Consider the following 11,407-nt stretch of genomic DNA (forward strand, 5'->3'; position numbering starts at 1 on the left):
CTGTGAGGCAGCAGGACTTCCCACCTCCAGACTGGGACCTTCCTGGCCCCAAATACCCCACACTGCAGAATCCCTTTGGAGAGCTGATGGGCTCTGAAGAAAAGCCCCAGGCTCCCATGAAAAGACTGGTACCATGACTAGCATGGGCAGTGGTGTCCCCAGGGGATGGATGCCACTTCCTGGTGATTTGCTGGCTCACCTGCGGCAGCCAAAATGCCAGAGTTGGTCCTGTTCTGCTCCACTTCCACAGCCCTCCTGCAAAGAGGCACAGGAAATCTTACTGTTGCAGCTGTTGCATTGATTTATGTAGGATCCAGAAACAGAGAGAGATTCAGGCAATGACAGAGCCCTAACAGCTGTGTGCTCAGTTGAGGGACTCAGTCTTTCACATTGCGTCCATCCATTCCCAGTACTCACTTCACTGTTCCAGAGGAATCCGCAGAAGTGTCCAACACAGTCAGTGGTGGTCAGTGAGTTTTGCTGCACTGGGAAGCATCTCATTGTGAGGTCCCACTTGCAGACCAGCAGGTACAAGGCTGTAGGCACCACAAATTGCTTTTATTTATTTCAGTCTTCAATCCTGGAGGGAAAAAGTAAAGAGTTAATCCTTGTTCCCAAACCTCTTCACCCCAAACTAAAAATGCAGTGCTGCATCTGACCCTAGGCTCTGTTGTTAATAGCCCACACACTGATTATCTGAAAATCAACATCAGAGCTCTACCTTTTTTCCAAAAGCAGGAAACCAAAACATGGGCTCTCCATGCCAGATACTGAAAGCAGAGAATCTGGGAAGCTTTCAGAGCCCTTTTTCAAGATCCAGACAGGTTTCCATTACAAGATAGAGATTTTTTTCTAGATGAGAGACTGGAAATCTTGTTTTTCTAATATGAAACAACTAAAATTAAAGAATAACCATCATTTTCCTCACTGGTCTGGAAATTGCATTACAAGTGAGAATCAGCTTGGTCCAAGTTTGCAAGCTGTGGTATCAGTAGGAGAATTTCCCTTCGCATTTGCAAAAGGAAATGAATTTTGCATCCGCCGGATGGCAGTGTAGGGAGAGCAATCATATTAGTCATAGTATTATTGTTTTCCTTTTAAGCCTCTCAAAAGTGATTGCAGACACAGCAATTCATTGCTTATTAAGATCTCCCTGCATTACAACCAGGGGAAAAAATCTAGGTCTCATTAATAAACCATCTTCTAGGATCTCTGTAAGAAGACAGACTTTGATTAGCCAAAATCGTTCAATAAATGATTTGGCTTGTCTGACAAAGTGAAATGATTGATTGGAAAGAGTGTGCTTTAAATAGTTCACTCTTTTTAATAAAAGCAAAGACTTCAAATAGTAAAAAGGCAGTATTTCTGCTTCCAGAGAAGATCACTCCTTGTACCAGGCTGGCGGGTGCTGGCAGCATGCACAAAGTTCACTTCAGAATTCTGACTCTGCCCGACTGAATAATTCTAAGCCTGAAACGAGAATATCTTCTGCAGTTTCCCTTGTAAAGCACATTGATGAGCAGGGAAGTCTGTTCTAATCCCAGACACAGCACCACATTAGTTTTCAATTGCAGAGACCAGATATTTGTTTCCTGCGTACAATAAAACTGAATAGCAAAGCTATATGTTAAAATCCATGTAAACAATATTGCAACATCATATAACCAAGCAGATAGCCCCAGAGCAATAAGACGTGGTAGAAAACAGCGCTTGGGAAGCCAAGCCACCGGCCATCCTATTTCCACTAGAGGGCAATAGCAAATAAGCGACAGAAAACTGGAAGCCATGAGTCGATTGCGATAAACTGGTAAGAAATGGTCAAGTTGTGTTTCCCAGGGCAGGAGCCGCAGCTCCTCCGCAGCCCCAGCTCCCGGCAGGTACCGCCTGCCCTCGGCTCCGGGCTTTGGTTCCTCGGGTTAGGCAGTGGAAAATATTCACAGATGGTTTTGGTCTAGAAAACAGCCACAAGTAAAAGAGGTACTTTCTGAGGGATGCATTTAAGCATCATCAAATAGGTGGTCAGATGCCGCTGTGAACACATGATTGATTCAACCTCACATATCATTCAATTCCAGATGTTACAGTGAGAATGAAAGATCAGGCTGCTGAAGCCTTTCCATCTCCCTGTTTGGTTTACTGAAGAGAAGGTTTGGAGGTGATTTGATCTAACTCTATTAACATTTCTCAGCAGGGGACTGTGAGAGATGTTAAAGGACTTCAAAAGTCTAATAAACAAAACTATAACCAGATCCAGAAGCTCAAAGTAAAAGCTGGAAAAAAATCAAACTGGAAATAATACAAATATTTAAAAATTAAAACTTGCAAAACCACCAGTAGTTAATCACTTGAACAAATGATGAAGGGGAGAGTTTTAGTCTCTACCCTTAGAGCTCTTAAAACAAGATTTGCTGTCATCCTAAAACATGTGCTGTAGCTTAACAGTGAATTATTAGCCTTGATGCAGACATTACAGGTACAGGTCTCGTCTGAATGAGGCAGAAGGTGAGATTAGATTAGCAGCGTGGTCTCTTTGCATAATTACAGTCTACAAATATCAAGGTTCTTGTCACAAAGAATTGTCTTTCAGCTGTAGGGACTGACTCTCACCTTGGCAAACTCACTTCATAGGCTGTGTGGACGCAACAGTGACAGCAGTTCCAAGGACTGTCGCATGGCCTTCAGCTAACAGGCCAGCTTCTCTTGCCCAGTCATTACCTGTCTCTACAAAGAAGAAGCCTTGAGCCTAAAGAAACTCTTCTCTACACCAAGCTGCCCAGGATTAACAGACGGGCCATTCTGTGCCTGAGCTGAGTACTGACTCCGGGGCTGTGGTACCAGCTGAGAAGAGACTTGGACAAGAACTGATGCATGAGAGTGATGGAGAAGAAGTATGGGCCAATTTCAACATTTTGAAGCCTTCAGAGAGGCTTCCAAAAGTATCATAGCATTGAAGCATCACCAGCCTCAGCCCAGCCTTTGTGAGCTGCAGGGCAGACAACACCAACACAAACAAAAGCTCAGCCTTTCTCACCAGAGACATGGAACAGTGCTATTCCAACTGTGATCTGCTTCCAGCCTAACCAAATGCCAGTGCTTTACGAGACTGGACAATTGTGAAACAAGCCAAATGTGATGACAGTGCACTGGCCTTTCAGTTACTCTGAGGCATGTCTCTGTGGAAACAGCATGGGAAGGTGTGGGACCAAGGCAGGCAGAGAGCAGAAGCTCACAGCACTCAGTGTTCATGCTCATCTGTGGAGGAAAGGCTTGCAGATACTTCTGAGTGTTTTGTTTAGGCTGAAAGGTGTTGCCAGTGATCCCAGGGAACACTCTGGGAGACAGCACAGACATGGCACACTGCACCAGCCAGGGCACAGTTGCCCTCTATGCTGAAATGGGACTGCTGGTCCAGGGGACAACACCTGCCAGGCCCGCAAATCTCTCCTCCCGAGGGGACTGCACCTACCTTCAATAGCTCCACATGCTGGGCTGATGGCTCAGTTTTCTAAACTGGAAAAAAAACCACCTCCAAACTGAAGCAAAAGGATTTGAGGTGCAAAGGAGTATAATGAGAATGTGTTTGGATATTGTACTATTTTGTAGGATGAGATATGCCCTAGTCCAATTTCCTCCAAGCACTGTCTCCATGACTCAACTGCAGCAAGTCTCCCCTCTCCTTCTTCCCACTAACCTCAGTCACCTGTAGGAACCCACAGATTTCACCCCCCGCTTTCTCCAGGCTTCAATTGTCACACATCTGCTCACATGTGATCTAGTATCTGCAGCCTACCCTTCATAAGGAAACCCCATCTGAGGGGCACTACTGTTTACCCAAAGTGATCAGCAATTAAACCCCATCTCTTAGAATCAGCTTGCAACAAGTCCTACAAATCAACAGTTTGAACAGCTTTTCCAGGCAGGTCATCTCCAAAGGAGAACGTCTGGAGTGACTGTGGCTATTCCCCTTCCCAGGCCACAGGCATGTGAGATGTCCTTTTATCCACACTGACACATATAAAGCAAACACCATGATCCTGACAGTAAATGCTGGAACCAGGCTCCTGCACTCTCCTACCCAATTTGCAGAACAGAAGAGAGGAGGTTATAGGGCAGCAAACCTGATACAGGCAGGTGTCGGACTAACACAGTGCTGGTGGAGGCAGGAAAGTGAAAGCATCTAGGTGGGAGTGGAAAGCCAAATTACAGGTCGAAGGGTTAAGAGAAGAGAGCCCATTATTCATCACTACTACTGTGTTCCAGGCATAAGAAACATTTGGAGATAATTAGTGGGAGAACAGAACAATGCACTAGAGAAAGCAACAATGCCCTGGTTCAACCCAGCAGATGAGCTCCGTGCTCAGAGCAAATTGGTCTAAAATAAGTATTGCTCCATCTCAAAACCAGAAAGGTGTGACCTACTTCTCTGACCCTGGCATCAGCTGGCAGAAAGGGAATTGACAGAATGATTCTTCGTTCCCATCACGGGAGACCAAGTATATTCAGTTCCATTTCAGAAATAAAAGCCAGCAGCTTTTCCAGCTGATTTTGGGTAACTAATAACACACAACTGCACTCATTAACTAAGCTGGCTTGTATTGTAAAGAGTTCCGAGGAAACAACTAAATGGACTCGATATTAACAGCTGTGATAGTGTCAGTGTCAATGTTACTTAGAAGCCTTAACTAATAGCTTTAACATTTTCAAATGCACAGTATATTCAGTTTTTAAATTATTTCAAGGGCTTTAGTGAAATTTTGCCGCCAGATAGTAGCACTTTTCAAAGCTGCATGCTCTATGCAAAACCTGGGAAGCATTTTGGTTCTTCTCAAATGAACATTCTCAGAGAATAGTTACACAACTGTAGTTCTGAAAGTTATTTTCCAAAGGTATTTAGAAGTTGCAATGTCAAACTAGTTTGATTTTAGTGCTAAATGATTATTTGGGTATTGTCTTTTAGTGAAAACACTCTTGGATGCTGAGCTTGCTGATCACAGGGTTCATGCTCTAGAGAAGCAATTAATATTTCAAGTTTCAATTTTTGGGGAAGGAGGGAATATTTTGAGGCCTCAAAATAAATTAATTTGTCAGCAAACTTGTGAGCTATAAGCACGTAGTTTTAGGTATCCTGATTGCCCACTATTTGCAACACAGAAAATCTCAAAAACTCCTGGGTCCCAAAGTGTCTCAGTGAAAGTTGCATGGGTACTACCTGTACTTCATAGGCACAAAAATTTCTGTCTGTGAGCAGAAATTAAGGCTTCAACATCTAATGAACAATATCTACCCTTTATAAGAGTACATTTCCCAAACCTTACACAAATCACAACTTCAGCAGAACTGGCTTGGAAGCCATTCTGTTGGGTGTTTCAAAGACGTGCCAAAATGCAGGACAGCCTGGAAGGTGGCAGCAGCCTGTCCCAATGGGAAAATGGTCTGAGAAGTGAGCCTGACATCCTTAGCAACTTCACATAAGGAAGAGCAGGTCCTATAGCATCTGCCTTGTGCCATCCTCCTTTGCTAGATGGGCTATTTGAAAATTAAAGCAAATATACATAAAACACATGATTGCAAGGAAAGACAAGGGCTGACACGAGTATTGCTGCTAAAAGGAGCTATTACCTCCAGTCGAGGAAGAATGAAGAGGAGTTGACAGCAAAGAAGGGTAAGAAATGAAAGCAGGAAGCAAAACTGAATGGCGAGGAATAAATTCCAAGCACGAGAGTAGAAAACTAGTCCTTGTCTTGGAGTATTCTGCAGATGTAAATTCCTATTTTCTGCCAGAAACTCCCTGCATCTCAGAGCATATCTGGTACAACTTTATAGATCCTGGGGAGCTGATATTTGATGAGACGACTGAACAGAGGATACTGTGTTCCCAAAATAAGTGGAAGAAGCCTATTGACAGTGTATCTCTCTGTTGCCAACTGGTCAAATCAGTTGTTGTAGAAACTTGGATATATTCCCTATGCTGTCCACATCAATTGGAGAATAGTAATATTTTTGAGAGCAGCTTCCTCTGTTCCCATACCACCTAAAAACTGCCTTTGTGAAAAGACCTTCTTCATCCCCACTTTGTCTGATTGTTCCAGTCTCAAATTCTTTGTAGAAGGGACTGACTAAGGCTCAGGGCTTGTGTGAACATCACCCAGCACTTGGAAATGCAGCATCAGTTTTGGCCTCTTGCAGCCAACACTACATAAAAGGCTTAGCACCTTCAACCTGAGTTTTGCACAAGGTTTTTCAGTGACATCTGGAAAAAAAGCTCTCTGATCATGAAGTAAGGCTGGGTTGAAAGATTCTAATGCTGTTTTAGCAAGACCAACCTCTCCAAGTGGGAAAGCCATTTACTCAATCTCCTCTACTCTTTTCTGCCTTTACCTGCTCCAACAAGATCAGGTGATGCTTCTTATGTGAAGCATCCCTTCCTACAAAAGCAGAAAATGAGTTTTGCTTATGGACTTGGCCTGAGCAGCAAATGGGTTGGTCCTGAGGCCAGATCCAATCTTAGAGAACAGTGGGAAGCATTCACTAACTTTGTGATGGAAATGGATTCCTTAAGTCAGAATTACTGCAATGCATCTCCTCCTTTTAACAGTCTCCAGGCACCTTGAATAACCTGAGAGTGTTTCAATGCCAGTTCTCTATCAGTGGTGTTGGCTCCACCAGCAACACTCTATTCTCTTACTGGTAAAAATGGTCACCTTCCTTCCAGCCACATCAACCTTCACTAACTCAAGATTAGGCAGGGGACTTCTTTTCATCTTCTCTTTAGGATGATAAATAGGAACATTACAGGTTTTTCAGAAAGTACCAAGAAGGGAAGCAGTATGTAAGAAAGAATAAAAATTTTAAAAGTCCTTTCTCAATAGGTGACATTTGGCAGATGACACCTCAGGCTGATATTTAGCTATTTTGTACACAATGGGTTTTCAGAGCACCCAAATGTGATCCCTCACTATCTACTTCTACATTTTCAAATGGCTTTGTGGGATGTAAGAATTGTCAGGAATGGCAATAGATGTTATTCTTGTCTCTGCTAAATCGAGGGTGCCACCTGCAAAGATTCTTAAGTTCAGAACATTTACGTTCCCAGACAAGAGCTCTGTGCCACCTATTAGACTGAAGAGTTGTCATTTGCCAAATGCTAGGATTCTCTTAACTAGAAATAGGCACTGCAGAAAAGCACCAAGTTGCAGCAAAAAGAAGAGCTCTGGCATCAACTTTTATTGTTTCCTTTAAAGAAATAGCAGAGAACTTTAAAGTGAAAGCAATAATGATTCAAGTTCCCATCTCCCCTTGCCTGCTCTGAACAAATCAGATTCACTGACGTTGGCTGTTATTACCTAAATGAAGAAAATGGTAATAGCTTCAAAAATGCATCCAGAATTTGTAATCAACAAATGTCTGAGCACCTTTCAGAAAGGACAGTATAATTATCTCCGTTTTATGAGTGATTAACTGCATTTTAATAGTGGGATAACTAAGGCACACAAAGAGGAATTTACTTGCTCAGTTGGCCAATGAAATACAAAGAAACAGGGTGAGATATCCTGGATCCCCATCAAGTGCCCTCCAGATAACACTCTTGCTAATATAATCAATTAGAAACATTACATATCACCCATCTTCAAAGAATTTCAGAAACAGTGAACAGACATCATCAGTGTTAAGCTGCCCTGTGGATCTCAGTATCCCATTGCATCATCTGCTTTGATCATCTTTGCTCTGTGCCTACAACTCAAGTAATTAATAGTTAGCATTCTAAGAGGAATGAGATAATTGACTTATCTAGCAATCGCTTCAGAAAGATTATTATTAGAAATAGGTCTGCATTCTAAATATACACGTGCCTCTAGATGAGCCAGGCCAACTACCAGCTACACATGAAGCAAAGCTGGCACTGAGGCCAGCACTGTCCAGGTGTTTGGGCTCCTGTCCTGTGTGCACAAAGCTCATGTGCACCACTCTGCTGCACCTCTCCCAGCCTTGCCAGCAACACATCACCCACACCATCACCACAGCCTGATCCCACAAGAACCGTCGTGATCTCTCAGTCAAATCCCAGGAGCTGGAGTAGTTTTCTCTTGACAACACAGACCTTCCATGGCTTGGTCAAACACTCCTGGGCTAAAGTCAGGGAATGTTGCAGTAGATAGTAAAGTAAACCTGGCAATAAAAGAACACAGCTAAATTATAACTGCTTCAGCTTGATTTCCAGGTCATCAGTTCAATGATAAATGTGTAGGTGGTGCCTTCATAGAAAGTCATTAACAGTAGTTTCCTTCACATCCTGTACTCCATTGCAGCCAAAAAAATTACTCAGCTACGCTTCACCTATCTTCTATCTGGCTAAAATAGATAAAACCAAATTTTTTTTAATTATCTGTATCTCTACACGTCTTACGTAGATGGCACCAAGGCAGCCATGACATCCTCACTGACATTCTGTCATAGAATTTGTGACAGGGAAAGATAAATTAGCTCTGAACAAGCAATATTTCAGTCACCAAAAATAAAGCATTAAGAATTACCAAAGCAATCTCAAATATCTTAAGTTATTAAAAGAGAACCTGAGGTGGAAGCACAGAAGGCCTCGCAGGTTATTACAGTCATCTGTTGGATGTTTCTACCTTGCTTGGATTCCTTGTTGCACATGTGCTATTTCAGTAGGTTTCTTGCAACTACATTTAATTTAGAGCAATATTAAATGAGAGAAAAACAAAACAAAACAAAACAAAAAATCTGGCTGGTTCTGCATTAAGCATTACTATTGACAGCTGACACAGAAGGCAGAGCTGGAGGGGGAAAAAAGCATGGAGGGACTGCTTGTCTCTCCTGAGATATAAAAGGTGTGTGAAGGCCTCAAACCTCACGTCTTCCTCTACCTAAAAATCCAACAAGCTTCAAGATTAGTGTCTCTTCATGTCAGTAGCAAAACACAAGAATGAGGGGCATTTTAGATTATCCCACCCTCCCTAACAGTCCTCCTACACAGCTCTAATTTGACTGTATCGATGTCTTCCTCAGAGGAGATAAAGTTGCCTTCCACAGAGAAATGCAAAGCAAAGGAACAAGACAGAAAGGACTATAATTAACAACATCAGATATTTTTTCTACTCAGCAAGTAGGACTCAGTTCTGCAAGTTACTGTCTATACCTTTTCACCAAAGCACCTCTGATCTGCCTCCTACTGTTGGATTCAAAGCCAGTAAATAATGACTTTCCCAGATAATCATTACACTTGGGGTTTTAACCAGCTGAATACTAACCTCTAAAATGAAAGCTCACTTATGAGTGTGCATATAGGTCTGATTTCATACATTCCTGTTGTTTGACTCACATAGACAGAGAATTATGTGGCTGAAAGCTACAGACTAGTTTTTGGGAGTATGTGGCAAGCCTGAATTGGTAAGATCCAAACCTAGGCACAGGGAACTTGTCTGTTAGAGTGTGTACAGGCTATGGCACAGCAACAAAGAGACAGTAATTAGGCAGCAGCAATCCCATGGGTTTAGCTCCATTCCTCTATACATCCCATGTTCTGAACTGTTAAATTCAGGGATAATTATTTCCGCTCCCCTTTGTCTTATGGGTACAATAGTTCATGGGTAGCCACTGATGGCAGTTTATGAATGTGGATGTGATAGCTTAGAGAGTGAGAAAACTAAATAAATTTTCCTAGAGTTGGAGAGACTTTAGGGAGTTGAAGATAAACAATAATAGTTTATTATCATAAACAACCTGTAGGTAGTGTTTTGTTACTCTTTGGGTTTTTTTTGTTTTTTTCAAAATTGTTTATAAGAAAGGTATCTTGTTAATTAACTAATTAGGTGAAAAGTATTAACTAAATGACTAAATCTATCCAGATTAGAACAGTTTATTTAAAAAAACAGTTCTAAATATAGGGGGCATTATTATACCAATCAACCTTCTAATAAGTCTATATAATTTCTTACTCAGTAACAATGTATGAATATCTCTGCTGATGAGTATGGCTCTCCTGAGGTAGTGTTTTGGAAGAGCAGTCTCCAAGACAGAACTAAAGATCATATTCACACTGTGTCACCGATTAGTGGCTTTCAATGTAACACTTTTCCCTTCTGAAAGCCTCTCTGCCCATCCCTTAGCCTGGCACAGAAACTAAGGACACAGTCACACAAGGTGCTCAGCGGCTTCTGTCTCAGTGAAGGTAGAAGGAGCACTTAGCATGTTCTTAGAGCACTTAGAATTGAGTCCTTAATAATTGTTTGACACAATAAACATAGCGATTGACCAAGCACATCCTAATGCCATCCTTGTACTTTCCCATATTACAATCACCACCACCAAAGAAGCTGTTTCAGTTGGTAATTACAAGGTAATTTCAGTCTCCTGTACTGTACTCTGCTTCCAAAACATTAGGGAATAAGCCACCAGCAATATTACAAATTAGATGGCAGCATACGTTAGGAATTTGCTGTAACTCCAGCCCTCAGTGACTAGCACAGCTTCAAGTGTAAACAAACAAAAGCTGCAATTTGTGCCAAATGTTTACTCTGATTTTAAATCAGGGTTAGTTTTGCCAGTACAAATTATGCCTCCCTTTGTCTTCAAGAAAGCTGGCCGTGGACTAGAGGAAGTTAGACAAATTTTTTGTGTTAAATGAGCTGTCTGATTAGATAGATTTTTTTTACCAGCTTTTACTTCTTCATCTATAACCAGGGGTTTTACAGCATTTATTATATCACCCATCTTCCAACATTACTCAAACACAGACTTAAGTCTGTATTAGAAGTTAGGAAGACAGAGATTGATCTGCTGGTGCAAATGACAGTGTGAATGCCAGTGAATGAGATCAAACTACTGGGCATTTATTCACCCTATTAATGTAAGTCATGAAACTCCAATTCAAATTTGGGATCATTAAAGCAGAGTGCTTATGATTTTCTTGGCCATATAAAAGCTGAGTATTCCAGATGAGATTGCAGCTCCCAAACAATTCCCAGCACGGATGGACTAATGAACAGTGAAAAAAAACAAAACCCAAACTGTTACTGGCTTTGCTTACCATAATAATGAAGAACTTCCTCGTGGGATACTGCTTTGCACAAGGGCTTGCACAGAGAGTGGGTTTGGAAGCCACAGGTGGGGACTCCCAATCCCAAGCATGGGACTCCCAGTCAAGTGTGAATCTGAAGCTTTCCCATTATCATCTCTATCGTGTTTCTCTTCCAGTTGCTCCATCTGGAGCTCTTTCTTGTTTTTGCCATCTGACATTTCAACAGCCTGAAAACAAGCAAAACAACTCCTCTAAACAACCAAAATGTTTGATCAGATCCTTTATATAAATGAAATGCTAGTGTATGCCAGGCATCTGAACTTGGTAAAAATAAATGAGTGCTTCAAACCCACTATTGTTCTCAAGGTC

Source organism: Molothrus ater, chromosome 10 (genome assembly GCF_012460135.2).
Source record: "Molothrus ater isolate BHLD 08-10-18 breed brown headed cowbird chromosome 10, BPBGC_Mater_1.1, whole genome shotgun sequence".
Lineage (NCBI taxonomy): Eukaryota > Metazoa > Chordata > Aves > Passeriformes > Icteridae > Molothrus > Molothrus ater.